This window comes from Micromys minutus (assembly GCF_963924665.1).
Source record: "Micromys minutus genome assembly, chromosome: 23".
Classification (NCBI taxonomy): Eukaryota; Metazoa; Chordata; class Mammalia; order Rodentia; family Muridae; genus Micromys; species Micromys minutus.
Window position 1 is genome coordinate 3,474,822 of NC_137958.1, and position 12,620 is coordinate 3,487,441.

A 12,620-nucleotide genomic window follows, 5' to 3' on the forward strand; every position below is an offset into this window, starting at 1 on the left:
TCCAAATCGTTTCATTTCTGAGTGTGTGTTATTCTAGAAGAGGTAATAATTTTCAGCTGCTAAAATTACTGCACAGCTTTGGTTTAGGTGGATTTCATTTTGTGAGAGTAGGTTTTTAAAAATAGTGGCATAGTGGTAATGTGAATTTTCCTGCAACTTCCTTGATTGACCACGGCTGCAATGATTTTAGTACATGTGGGAAATGCAGCTGTTTCCAAGCTCTTGGAAGTAGAAGTCATCATAACCGAGACCTTTCACACTGCCTTGGCTAGAATATCTCATAAACAAGAGACGGAAAAAGGGTCACCAGGTTGGCCTCACTTCACAGGGAATCTGGTTCTGTTTGCCTCTTCCCACAAACCCCTGAAACCAGCAAGTGTTTACCAGAATGGAGAAGAAATTGTGATCTAGTCTATTGGGATGGCAAGGGTTTATTATTCTGGGTTTGAATTGCTGTGTCATCTGAAAATCAGACTCCAGTCTCCCAAAGTAGGTGACCTCAAACAGTATTAGAAGTCTACTAATAAACAGCCAGAGTATGGGAAATTTTGGAGAAATAGAAAGGAACTGCCCTTCCATCCCCTCGTCTTTGTTTTCCCACCCTGATTTTCTGCATGGGACATGAACTTGGGGAATGGCAGGTTTTGTTCTCTGGGACTCTACACATCACAATGACTTTACCCACCAGGCTCTCTCACTTCCCCACCGTGGACTCTGGACTCTGTTGGAAGTAGATACAGATCTTAAGAGTGTGAACAGCGGTATTTACCTACCAGTAGTAACTTAATACTACCTAAAATATCGTCAAGTTCCACCTACGAACTTTAGATGCTTCTTTTGAAGTGTCTCTTTACTAGTTTAGTTAACACTATGGAATTTTCGTCTCTCACAGTCAGCGGTTTAGAACAACACAAGCACACATGTTACCTGTTCATGTTGCTGTGTTAAAATATGTTCAGCTTCACAGATACCTAGTGTGTAGAGAGTCTTGGTAAAAGCACAGGAACTGCTTGTTTGGGATTTGAAAAGTATTCACGTTCCTCCTTTTCTGCACATCTTTCTCACATCTTGTCTCTCTAACCTTTCCTTGGCTCTCTCAGGCATGGTTTGCACTTCTTGGCCCTAGTATGCTCTCGTATTCCTTCTCTCCAGAGCCTATAGACAGATGGCCTGTGTCTGTCTGAAAGTGTTGGGAGACAGAAAACAGCCTCCATCACCAGTAAATTGTTGCATCCCATTCCCTGCCACTGATGAAACAAGTCTCACACGCCCCATGGCTTTCTACCCATTGTTGTTTCCTGAGGCCAACTCAGTGATCAAAGCGAGGCAGAGCGGTCCACACCTCTCATGTGATCCTCTACAGTTTGATACCCCTCAAATGATCCTTTCACTACTGCGGCTATAAGAAATGAACATCTCAGTCCTTTGAGGGGAGGTTGTTTTGTTTTGGCCACACCACATGCAAGCCATGTGTTATCTACACAGTTAAGCATCAACTCTTTGATTGGCGTAACAGGAAGGATTGGAGAAAGCAGAACCTCCCACCCCCACATTCCTGACACATCCACACAAAGACCAGGAGCAGCCTCCAGCTGAAGACAGCAGTGAGGTACCACATTGGTACAGATGGTCCGCCATCATAAAAAGTTCTTGGCACTGTGGCCAGGCAGCCTGACAGAAGGCAGCAAACAGATTTGTTCCAAATACACGTGAAGCCCATTCTTCAGCGGAGGACAAAGATGAGAGAGACTAAAATATCGCTGGGCTTGGTCGTTATTGGTAACATGGCCTTGTTTATTTTTCACAGACTCTCTGGATCCCAAAGACACCAGGATACAAAACTAAAGCTTATCATGACCACAACTACAACAATTCCCCTAAACCTTCTCTTCCCCTCTGAACCCTACTTCTGTTTTATTATTGCTTTATAGTTTGAAAAATAATGGTTCTCAGTGTGAGATTTTTATGCACAGACATCATTGTGTACAATTCCTATTCATACCTCTCCCTCGCTTGACCTTCTCCATCTTGCTGGTTTCTTTCCTCTCCATGCCCCTCTGTTTCAGTCCAGATTATGAAACATGTCTGACACTTTCTCTTTTAACTTACTCTCAGGCCATGTATTCCTGGCCCTTATAGAAACTGAATGAGTTATTAGTGAATGAACAAGCGAATGAATGAATGAATGAATGAATGAATGAATGAATGAATGAATGATGAGATGAAAAAGCACCAAACTTACCTGCTTCTCTTGACTGGTCTGCCAAAAGCATCCTAGTTAAATCTCTCTGCCCTGCTTCGGTTTCCTGGAGGGAAGGATCTTCCCGTTCGTTTTCCTCCACTTTACTCTGGAAACTCAAATCAAATGATTTTTCTGAAATACACACAGAATCATTAAACATTCTGCTTAAGAATCATTCAGTGAGTCAAACATGGTGGCAAATACCCAAAACCTCAACACTAAGAAGCTATGACTGAATACGCTCAAGGCCACCTTAGTCACACAGCAGGCTTGAGCCTTCTTCAGCAATGTAGTGAGGCTCTCACACATGTGCACGTGTGCACACACTCTTTCTGTCACACACACATACACAAACACAATCATTGAATGGTCACACATACAATCATTGAATGGTTACACACAAACACACAATCATTGACTAGTCATAGACATTCACACATACAATCATTGAATGGTCATACACATTCACACATACACACACACATTCATTGAATGGTCATACACACAATCGTGGAATGATATCTCTCTCTTCCTCTCTCTCTCTCTCTCTCTCTCTCTCTCTCACACACACACACACACACACACACACACACAAACACAAAATAATTGAATGGTCCCTCTTTACTCTTTACCCCTACATTAAAACTGATATTCCTTCATTTCCGACATAAGTGAGGACACTGTTCCCTCTCCTACATTCCCTTTCTTTCCGTGTCCACTCAGCACCCCCACTATTTCTGTCTGTTCCCTCATAGGTACCACGTTCTCTACCCTGGGACCTTTGCACAAGCTGCTTTCTCCTCTTTGGATCTTTTCTATATCCACCCATTCCCTATTTCATACTAACCCTTTCTCGGCTTTCTATTCTCATCTGAGATGCCTTTTCCTGTGCCAAGCCCTCCCAGACGAGCCAAACTGGAAGCAGGTGCTGTATTAGTTGCTTCTCTTGTTGCTGTATTTGTCACTTTTCTTATTGCCCTGGCAAAGTTCCTGTCAGAAAACTACTTGACAGAAAACTGTATCTTGGTTGTTTTATTTGAAAATTCATTCTCCCACGGCAGGGAAGGGATGGCCCAGGAACCAGAATCAGCTGGTTACATTGTATCCAGAGCACATTGATCAGTTTGTTACATTGTATCCAGAGCACATTAATCAGCTGGTTACACTGTATCCAGGGCACATGACTCTGCTGGTTAGGTTGCATTTGCAGTCAGGGAGTGATAAATGCCAGCCAGAGCTCACTTTCTCCTCCTTATTCAGTCCAAGAGTTCTGGCCTATAGCATGGTGCTGCCCACATATAGGTGCCACTCTCTAGAAGCGCCCTCATAAACACACCAGGTGACTTCAGTCCTGTTGACAATGAATAGGAACATCACCCACCAGTGTTCTCCTTCACTGTCCTCCTCATAGCATCTACCACTTCATTGCCTCAGTCTTTCTATTGTCTGTGGAATTGCTTACTTCATCTCTGGCTCTGCCTCTAGCCTAATAGTTCCATGAAGGCTGGTCTCATTTGTACCATGGGCTGTGATCAAGCACATTGTCCCACACATAGTTAAATCTACCTGAACATAGAGCATCTAGCCGCAGTGCTAAACAACCTTGCCTACAGTCTTCCTGGGGCTGCAGAAACGGGATGTTATTCGTTCCTGGAACCATGAGACAGGATGGTTCTTCTGTCTGTTCTTTCAACAAGATGACTGCCAATTACGACATTGTTATTAAAGAATTTGCCCTTCGGTGTGTTTGACTCCAAGGGCCAGTTCATCTATTCATCCTGCCTTCTTAGAACGAGAGAAGGGGGCTCATTCTTAACGAACTGTAGCCACAGGAAAGCCTTAACCTTCCAAAGCTTCCAGTGCGCTTTTGCTTTCTGACGTCCCACAGTCTGCCCTGCCTCGGGTGGATTTCTCCTTCATTGTTGGCTGGAACGCACTTCTCTGCGTGCTGTGGAGCTCTTTGTGCTCACCCTTTCTCCTGCAGCCCTGACAGCTACAGGAACTTTCAACCATCCTCACACTCTGTACAGAGGAAGCGGCTGAGCCCTGTGTTTCTGTTTCATTGCCATTGTCCCTGTGTTTCTGTTTTGTTTCCATTGTCCCTTTGTCCAGGGATCATTTTCCAGGTCTTGCCCTGTGATTACTCTTCCCATAGCACTTTTTCCCAAACTCAGTTGGTCCCCAGTGCTTTTCAGCCTCAGCCTGACATTAGCCTACGCAGGGAGCTCCCACTGTCATTGGAGAAGCCAAGGGTGCTTGTTACCAGCAAGCCACCTCGTTGGCAGTGTTCTCTGTGGAAGAAACGCCCATGAGTGCAGCTGGGGGAGTGCAATGTGCAGCTTCTAAGAAACGTTTCATTCTGTGTCAGCCATGATAACCATTGGAGTCCTGGCAGGGCAAAACTCATATGGTCAGAAACTGTGAGAGACAGGCCCGAGTGTGTGAGCAAGGGCTCTGGGGGCGGGACTATCCTGAAATCCTCTATGGGAACTGAGCAAGCTCTGACATTGCTGTGCTCCGGTCTCCCAGTCTGTGCAGTGGGGATGACACTGGTACCTACATTATAAATGGTGGCTAACACAGGGCAGTGAACTGATGGTGTGAGTGGCTGTGATGATGGTGGTCAGTGTGGCCGCATCGTCACCTTCGGAGAGGCGCTTGTTATCTATCGTACATGGTAAACTAGAGCTTTGCACTTGAGATTACTTTACATATCTTCATGGGAGAGATTATCCTAAACTATCTGGGTGAACCCAGATAATATATCTATACCTATACATCATATACATCATATACATGTACATGTACATGTACATATATGTATACATATATGTATACATCCCAGGTGTGCTCACACACTTATATATGTATGTATGTGTGTGTGTATATATATATACACACATATATATGTATGTATTTATGTGTGTGTGTATATATATATATATATATATATATATATATATATATATGCACAAATGTCCTGTAGAGAGACTTTTAACCACATAAGTCCATTTGACTAACGAAGCACATATTGCTTTAAAGATGCTATACTCATGGTGCTGAAGATGGAGAGGCTACAAGCTAAGAAATTGAAGTCTAGATAGTTAAAGAGACAAAGAAGCCCGCTCAGCTGGTGCGGACCTTTCAGCTCACAAACCTGTATGACTTCTGACCTACAGAACTGGGCGAGAATAGATGTGAGCTGTTTGCTAGTTGATGAGCGTATGGTGACTTGATGCAGCAGCAGAGAAAGCTGATCCAGCCGGTGCCAGTTTGAGAAATGAAAGCTGACCCTCCAAATGAGCTGATAACGGGAAATGAAACATTAGTGCAAGTAGATGACATTACGTAAGTGGTGGCTTGGGGTCTAGAGTCCCCTAGGCTGCCGCTGTGTGTCACAGTACATGAAGGGTGACCGCTGTACCTCAGCTAGAGAAAACGCACTGGACGGCAGGGACATTTGCAGAGACTTTGAACATTTGCATGAGTGAACTCACGGATAAGAAGTGTGAACAGCAGACAGGGGTGGAGTAACCGCAGCGTAGCCAAGGAAATGGGAAATGTCCTGTTCCATTCAGGAAAAGAGAAAGTTTGTTTCAGGAAATTTCTCTAGGCCACAAGCAGGAATCGTCCAAAAAGAGGATTCATGTCCCCGAAACGCACAGACAATGACAAACAAGAAAAATAGCCATTTTCTACTGTTCACCATGCATCAGTGATACAAAGTCGGTCAAGGAAGGAAAGCCTTGAAAATGCTTTCTATGTCTTTCAACCACGTGAAAACGCTTGTTAGCACAAGTCTGAGTAACTTCCGGGTGTTCCAGCATTACTGTTAAGTCCACAAAGTCTCAAGTGGACTTTGTTTCCTGTGACTTCTCCACCTGTGAGATATAACTTGCATATTGTACTGGGAAAATACACAGACACACATACACACACACACACACACACACACACACACACACACACACACACACACACACTATTATCCCCATATAGGCTTTCATCTCCTAGAGCGCTCTTCCTTCTCCTTCTACCCGGCTGGCAACATCTTGCCCATCTTTCATGCCTTTCAAGGAAGACCTTGACCTAACTTCTGTGCTGATGCTGTAAACACCCTGTGATTTTCATCAGTGTGCAGTCTGTTTGCATCCTGGTGCCCCTCCCTCTACGGTAACTCCACCTCTTCTTTCAATGGACAATGATCAGACCATGAACAGTGTCTTTCGCTTCTGCCTTTCTTGGCAACGGGAGGGACTCTGTCCATACGGATGAGCTGTTCGGCGATGCTGGCCTGTAGTTCAGCTAGAATAAGAGGACGAAAATAGCAACAGCCACGGCGTTTCTATCAGTGTCTGAGAAAACGAGTCCTTCTGTCAACTTCCTGAGAACTAACACAAAAAGGAGGGAAGTCTCACATTTTCCTTTGTTAAGAAAATATTAATCTGTTATGTCTGATTCAAAATTTGTAAGTGGATGTGACTCTTTTGGCTTTATTAGAAGAATAAACGATATGGAAATGACGTGCCTTTTTAATAAGAACACTGTTTAGTGTTTGCCTTTATCCCAGTCTTTCACAGTCTAGATTATCCTAAAAAAAATAGTCAAAAATAACATGATAAACATTTCTAGTGTTTTCTTAAGTCAAGAATCTTCAGGTCTTTGTTTATGAAAATGAAGGTACGTTTGTATGAATTGTAGTAGCATTTGTATTCATGGCTGAGAACAACATATTTATACCTGAGTCGTGAACAAATAGGACCAGATACAGTGCTAAAATAAGAGTCTTCACATCTCTGAGTGAAGATGGATTTTAAGCAACTCAGATACATGTATGTTTATAGGAAACAAGTGGCTGAGGTTAGATCTAGTTTGATGAGGGAGATCTACACAGTGCGGGTTTTAGCACACTAGAGAAAGAAAATACCATGTGCGTGGCAGCATAGCACCCCCACACTGAAAGAAGATGGAAGCACGGCCTGGAAGCCGGTTCTGCACCCTTGGCTTCATAAAGTCCCTGCATCGTTTTACTAACAACCTTTCCACATCTAACAGCTAGGTCTAATGAGAGGCTACATCTCACCTCTGTGTTCACAATGGGAAGGCAAGAGCCTGCCAGGTTGTTCATCATTAGTACTTACCACTTTTACAAAGTGCCACAGGGTGCTCAGAAGTAGACCATGCTATTGAAAAAACACACACAATCCCTGCTCTTAGTAGAGGCACCCAGACCATTAAAAGCATTTGCAAAACCTGGGAAAAGGAGAACTGGGGTGTGATTAAAAAAAAAAAAAAAAAAAAACCACAGTGTGCCAGATAGGAGGCCACTTAAGCTGCCCCTGCTAGGTACATCCTAGAGGGACATGAAAAATGAGCTACTGAGGACATTTTCTCCTTAACCTAGCCACTCACTGAGATGGCCTCGGGTAACCAGGCCCCCCTCACAAAGGAGCAGGTGGCAAATCTGATTTGGAAGGAGTTAAGTGCTCAAGCTATAAACTAGGAAGGAAGAATAGTTGATTTCCTTCTCCACAGGCCGTCCATCCACCTGTCTGTGAGTGACAGCTCCCAGGGTAAGGAACACACTTGATAAAGGAAGCCGGCTCTAACCCTGTAGTCTTTGACCAGTACTCAGAAAATGCTGATAAAACTGGATAAGAAAGCATGGCCAAGCAAAGAAAGCAGACCTGAGTTTCTCCTTCATATCACCCCATAAATGCAATTTCCTCATAAAGTGTATCTTTTTAATAAATAAAATCAGTAAGATGCCAAGATAGGTGTGTTAGGCTGGGCGGGAGGGCGGAGCTTTGGATTTCATTTCCTGTGGGCCCAATCCTTTGCCGTCTGCTTTTGCACCAGATGGGAACTGCCATTCCTCTATATCCACCAGTTTGATGATTCCTGATGACAACATCTTGAGCTGTCCATGGTATTGTGTGACAACAGGCCTAGGTATCAGTATAAGTCATACCTTACATTTGTCAGACTGATACAAATGTAATGACACTGGTCCATAAAATATGCTCAAGTATTCTGAAAGTCGCCTTTGTATTCCGTTTCATACTGACAGGGCCGACCATGTAGCAGGCACTGATAGATCAATGGATGAAAATCCTGCCGCAAGGAAGCTGATGGAAGAAAATCATCTCCAGACCCTATTAGTGGATTTCCATTGCATTAGTCACAATCACCACGTAGTAATGCTCAGCCAGTGAATGCTATTGGCTCGGGAAGAGCTCTCCTTTACATGCTGGGAAGAAGACTGTTCCCTATGAAGCCTTCATTTCATAACAATTCGCCATTCTTACATAATAGAAATGATGGCTGTGGTGTGAGCGCTCTGCTCCTCTCGCCAATGGGTACTTTTTTAAAGCACCCACAAATGTCATGCCATCTATTTTTAAGCAGGGTGCTGCTGTATAAACAGCTGAATGGCCTGAACCCAATAGGGAAATTCAAAGTTTAAATGAGCTATTTTATCTCATTGAAAATAAGTGGTACAGACTGCCAGGAAGCATATGGGTTCTTGAATTCAGCCACGTGTAAATGTTCTTTGGGTTGGATATAAAATTCCAGCTGAAGAAATTGGGACACAGAGTCTATTCTATACTGCTGACTCCGTGAAGGGTCTAATTTCTTGTCCTCCACTGCAGGATCCTCGGTTTCCTGGGAAAACACGGTCTCTCCCTGGGTCTTTGGACCTAACAGTTTAGCCTTCAGGTTGAGACAATGTCAAGACAGCATTGATGCTAACCAAGTCAGTGAATTGGCAGGAACCGGAGGTTGAGTACTGTCTTAGACAGACACCATGACCATGGCAAGTCTCATAAAGAACAACATGTAATTGGAGCTCTTACAGGTTCAGAGGTTCGGTTCATTATCATCAAGGCAGGAACAAGGCAGCATCCAGGCAGGCGTGATGCAGGCAGAGCTGAGAGAGTTCTACATCTTCATCTGAAGGCTGCTAGTGGAAGACTGACTTCCAGGCAGCTAGGGTGAGGGTCTTAAGCCCACGCCCACAGTCACACACCTACTTCTCACAAGGCCACACCTCCTAATAGTGCCACTCCTTGGGCCAAACCTATACAAACTATCACAAGAAGTTTTTCACATAATTTGTATTTAATAAAAGTTATATATGCTTACTGTGGAAAAAATAAAATGGTAAGGAATCAGAGTTAAAAGTAAACCCTCCCACCTGAACTACTTTCTCTATCCCAACAGTCGCATTTCCCCTAGACATGTTCTCTATGTACAGCTGGGTTCATTCCTCTGTGGATATGTACGTGGTTTCAGAGATGACCACTTTGTATTGGGTAAACAATGAGGGGAGGAAACTCATCTCTGGTAGAGGCTGATTCTCCTTCTCAATAGTCATTAGTTGCCTGAAATTCTTTGTCTAAGGCTGGAGCCCTATGAGATCTTCTCCCTTCAGGAAAACCCTGTGGCAGTGTTGTGGCACCGTGTGTCTCCCTTAGTGTGAGACAACAGGGGCAGAGGTTCTCCATGAACCCAGGGATGTTATTGTGCCTGATTCTGTGTTCCCATTCACATAAATGGGAACTGAACATTTGTTAAAGGAATGAACTCTTCCAAACAATGAAGAGTTTATCACTTTAAATCAAATAACATAGATTGAAATACACTATCATGTAACCACGGTCAGTATATGTTATTGAATGAGAAAGACCAAGGACTGGACATGTTTAATATACAATTCCACTTTATTGAATTGGAAGACAATGTATGTCTGAGTCTACAAACACGTTTTTGTACATCCATATTTATCTATGTTATATATACATACAAATATGTATATATTTGCAATATGTGTAATATGTGATAGAAACAAATATGCACATATTTTATATTGTATGTATATATAAATATGTATATTTGTCTCATAAATATATACATAAAGGAAATAGAGGCTATGAATTTGAGAGTGGGTGACCTGGTGGGGTTGGACAAAAAGCATGTGGAGGAGCTGAGGGTGGAGGAGCTGAGGATGGAGGAACTGAGGGTGGAGGAACTGAGGGTGGAGGAGCTGAGGGTGGAGGAGCTGAGGATGGAGGAGCTGAGGGTGGAGGATGGAGGAACTGAGGGTGGAGGAGCTGAGGGTGGAGGAGCTGAGGATGGAGGAGCTGAGGATGGAGGAGCTGAGGGTGGAGGAGCTGAGGGTGGAGGAGCTGAGGATGGAGGAGCTGAGGGTGGAGGATGGAGGAGCTGAGGGTGGAGGAGCTGAGGGTGGAGGAGCTGAGGGTGGAGGAGCTGAGGGTGGAGGAGCTGAGGGTGGAGGATGGAGGAGCTGAGGGTGGAGGAGCTGAGGGTGGAGGAGCTGAGGGTGGAGGAGCTGAGGGTGGAGGGTGGAGGAGCTGAGGGTGGAGGAGCTGAGGGTGGAGGATGGAGGAGCTGAGGGTGGAGGAGCTGAGGGGAGAAAGGGAAAGGAGAAACTGAAATTGTTATATTTTAATTAACAATATATTTAAACATTTTAAAATATTTTAAAACTTTTTAAATTAGAAAATCAAAGAAGCACTGTGGCAGATCATCTTATAAATGAATCTTTAACCACTTAGCTAGACTAATCACTAAAACTGTTCTTACATGTCCAGACTTTCTGTCAGTATTTCTTACCATCAACTCCTTTGGAAATGTTTTGTTTTACCTTGTTACTTGAGTTCATGCAACAATTAAACTTTAGCACTAAGACATGCTACCTTTTGTGGTCTACACATTTGTTAAAATTAGGAAATATATTACAATTGCATCCTGACTAAATCCCCCTGGATGAACCTCTGATAATGTTTCACACAAGAATCAGGTCAGGTGCCCCAGTTTCTGTCAACTCTAACCGATCCCATCTGCTAGAATCTCTTCATTTAAATGCTTCTTGATGCTCCCATACCTCCCACACAAAGTTGTTATGTCTCCTTTTGGCTACTGTGTAAGAACAAAAGAAAATGCAGATTTGTAAACACAAGACAAATTTAATCCCTTCATTCACAGAAAATTTCACTCCATTATAATTGACAAGATATTAAATCAGTTACCACGAAGGAAAGTCAGTTTCTCCTGTGAAGTCTCACTGGGTGTACACACCACATATAAGGGCAGGCCCGTGATCAGCATGAGACGGTGCACAAACAAACTCAGGGGTGTTTGTGTAGACTTTTTGTTCCATATCATTTTGTTTGGCCATGTTTCTTTTTATCTTACTGGCCTTTTATTTGTATATTATTGTTTCTGATTTATATTTTTATGGGGTGTGTTTGCACGTACACATGTGTGTATATCTGTGTGTGTCTGTGTGTCTGTCTGTCTGTGTGTGTCTGTGTGTGTGTCTGTCGGTGTCTGTCTGTCTGTGTGTCTGTGTGTGTGTGTCTGTGTGCGTGTGTCTATGTGTCTCTGTGTGGGTTTGGTATTTTTATTTCTTATATTAGAAGAATCCAATAAAAATTACTTTATAAGGAAAAGCAACTGTCACCTGTGAGACCCAGCTGTCCCTCTGGGAAGAAGCTGTCTTTACTGCCTGCCCACCGCTTCTGGCAGCAGCCCTCCCCCACACACACTGCACTGCACACTTTGTTTCAGAGGTCTTACAATCATGCTGAGAAAGTTATCTAGCATTTACAGAAAGTCGGGAACCACGTGACTTTTGTTTGTATACTATTTAGAAAATGCCTCCTTCATAGACATAATGTTTTCTGTGGACATTTCAAGAAAAAACATGTGTCTGGGGATCAAACTCAGGGTCTCAGACATGCAAAGTACATGTTCTACCACTGAGCCCTACTCACAGCCCCTCGAATGGTTTTCCTGGGTACTCGTCTAATTCTAACCCAAACATGGTTTCTTTGAATACTATAGACTGTCATAAATAGGATTTAATTTAATGCTTTTTTGTTAGTCCGTGGACTTTAAGCTAAAGAAACCCTGGCTAACATGAGTAGGAAATCCCCACCGATCACTGCAGTGAGGTGTGAGACTCCGGAGAGTCGCACCGGGAGGTGGTGCGGCTATCCAAAGAGCTCTCAAGGAGCCAGTGTGACACATTAGCAAAGGGTAACGGGGGGGGGGGGGGGGGGGCAGCGCCTTCCTCGTGTGACGTGCACCTGCAGTACCGCTCTCTGTGGGTAGCTCAGTTCCATAGTGGAAAAGGCATCACTGTTCTGTACAAAGTATGCTGTGGATGTGTGTGTGTGTGTGTGTGTGTGTGTGTGAGAGAGAGAGAGAGAGAGAGTTTGTGTGTGTGTGTGTGTGTGTGTGTGTGTGTGTGTAAGAGAGAGAGACACAGAGATTAGAGAGAATACACAAATATTTAAAGAGAGGTAATAGTAACATGTGTCTGTGACTAGCAAAGATCCTGCTTAGTTTT

General features: G+C 43.7%; 1 protein-coding gene across 19 annotated transcripts in view; it reads left to right on the forward strand.

The window, feature by feature from the left end:
- The window catches only part of DLGAP1 (DLG associated protein 1), a gene marked incomplete at both ends in the record, with an annotated part of 276,037 nt that overhangs the window by 40,892 nt on the left and 222,525 nt on the right, over positions 1 to 12,620 (forward strand). The gene's annotated exons all lie outside the window — the stretch shown is intronic.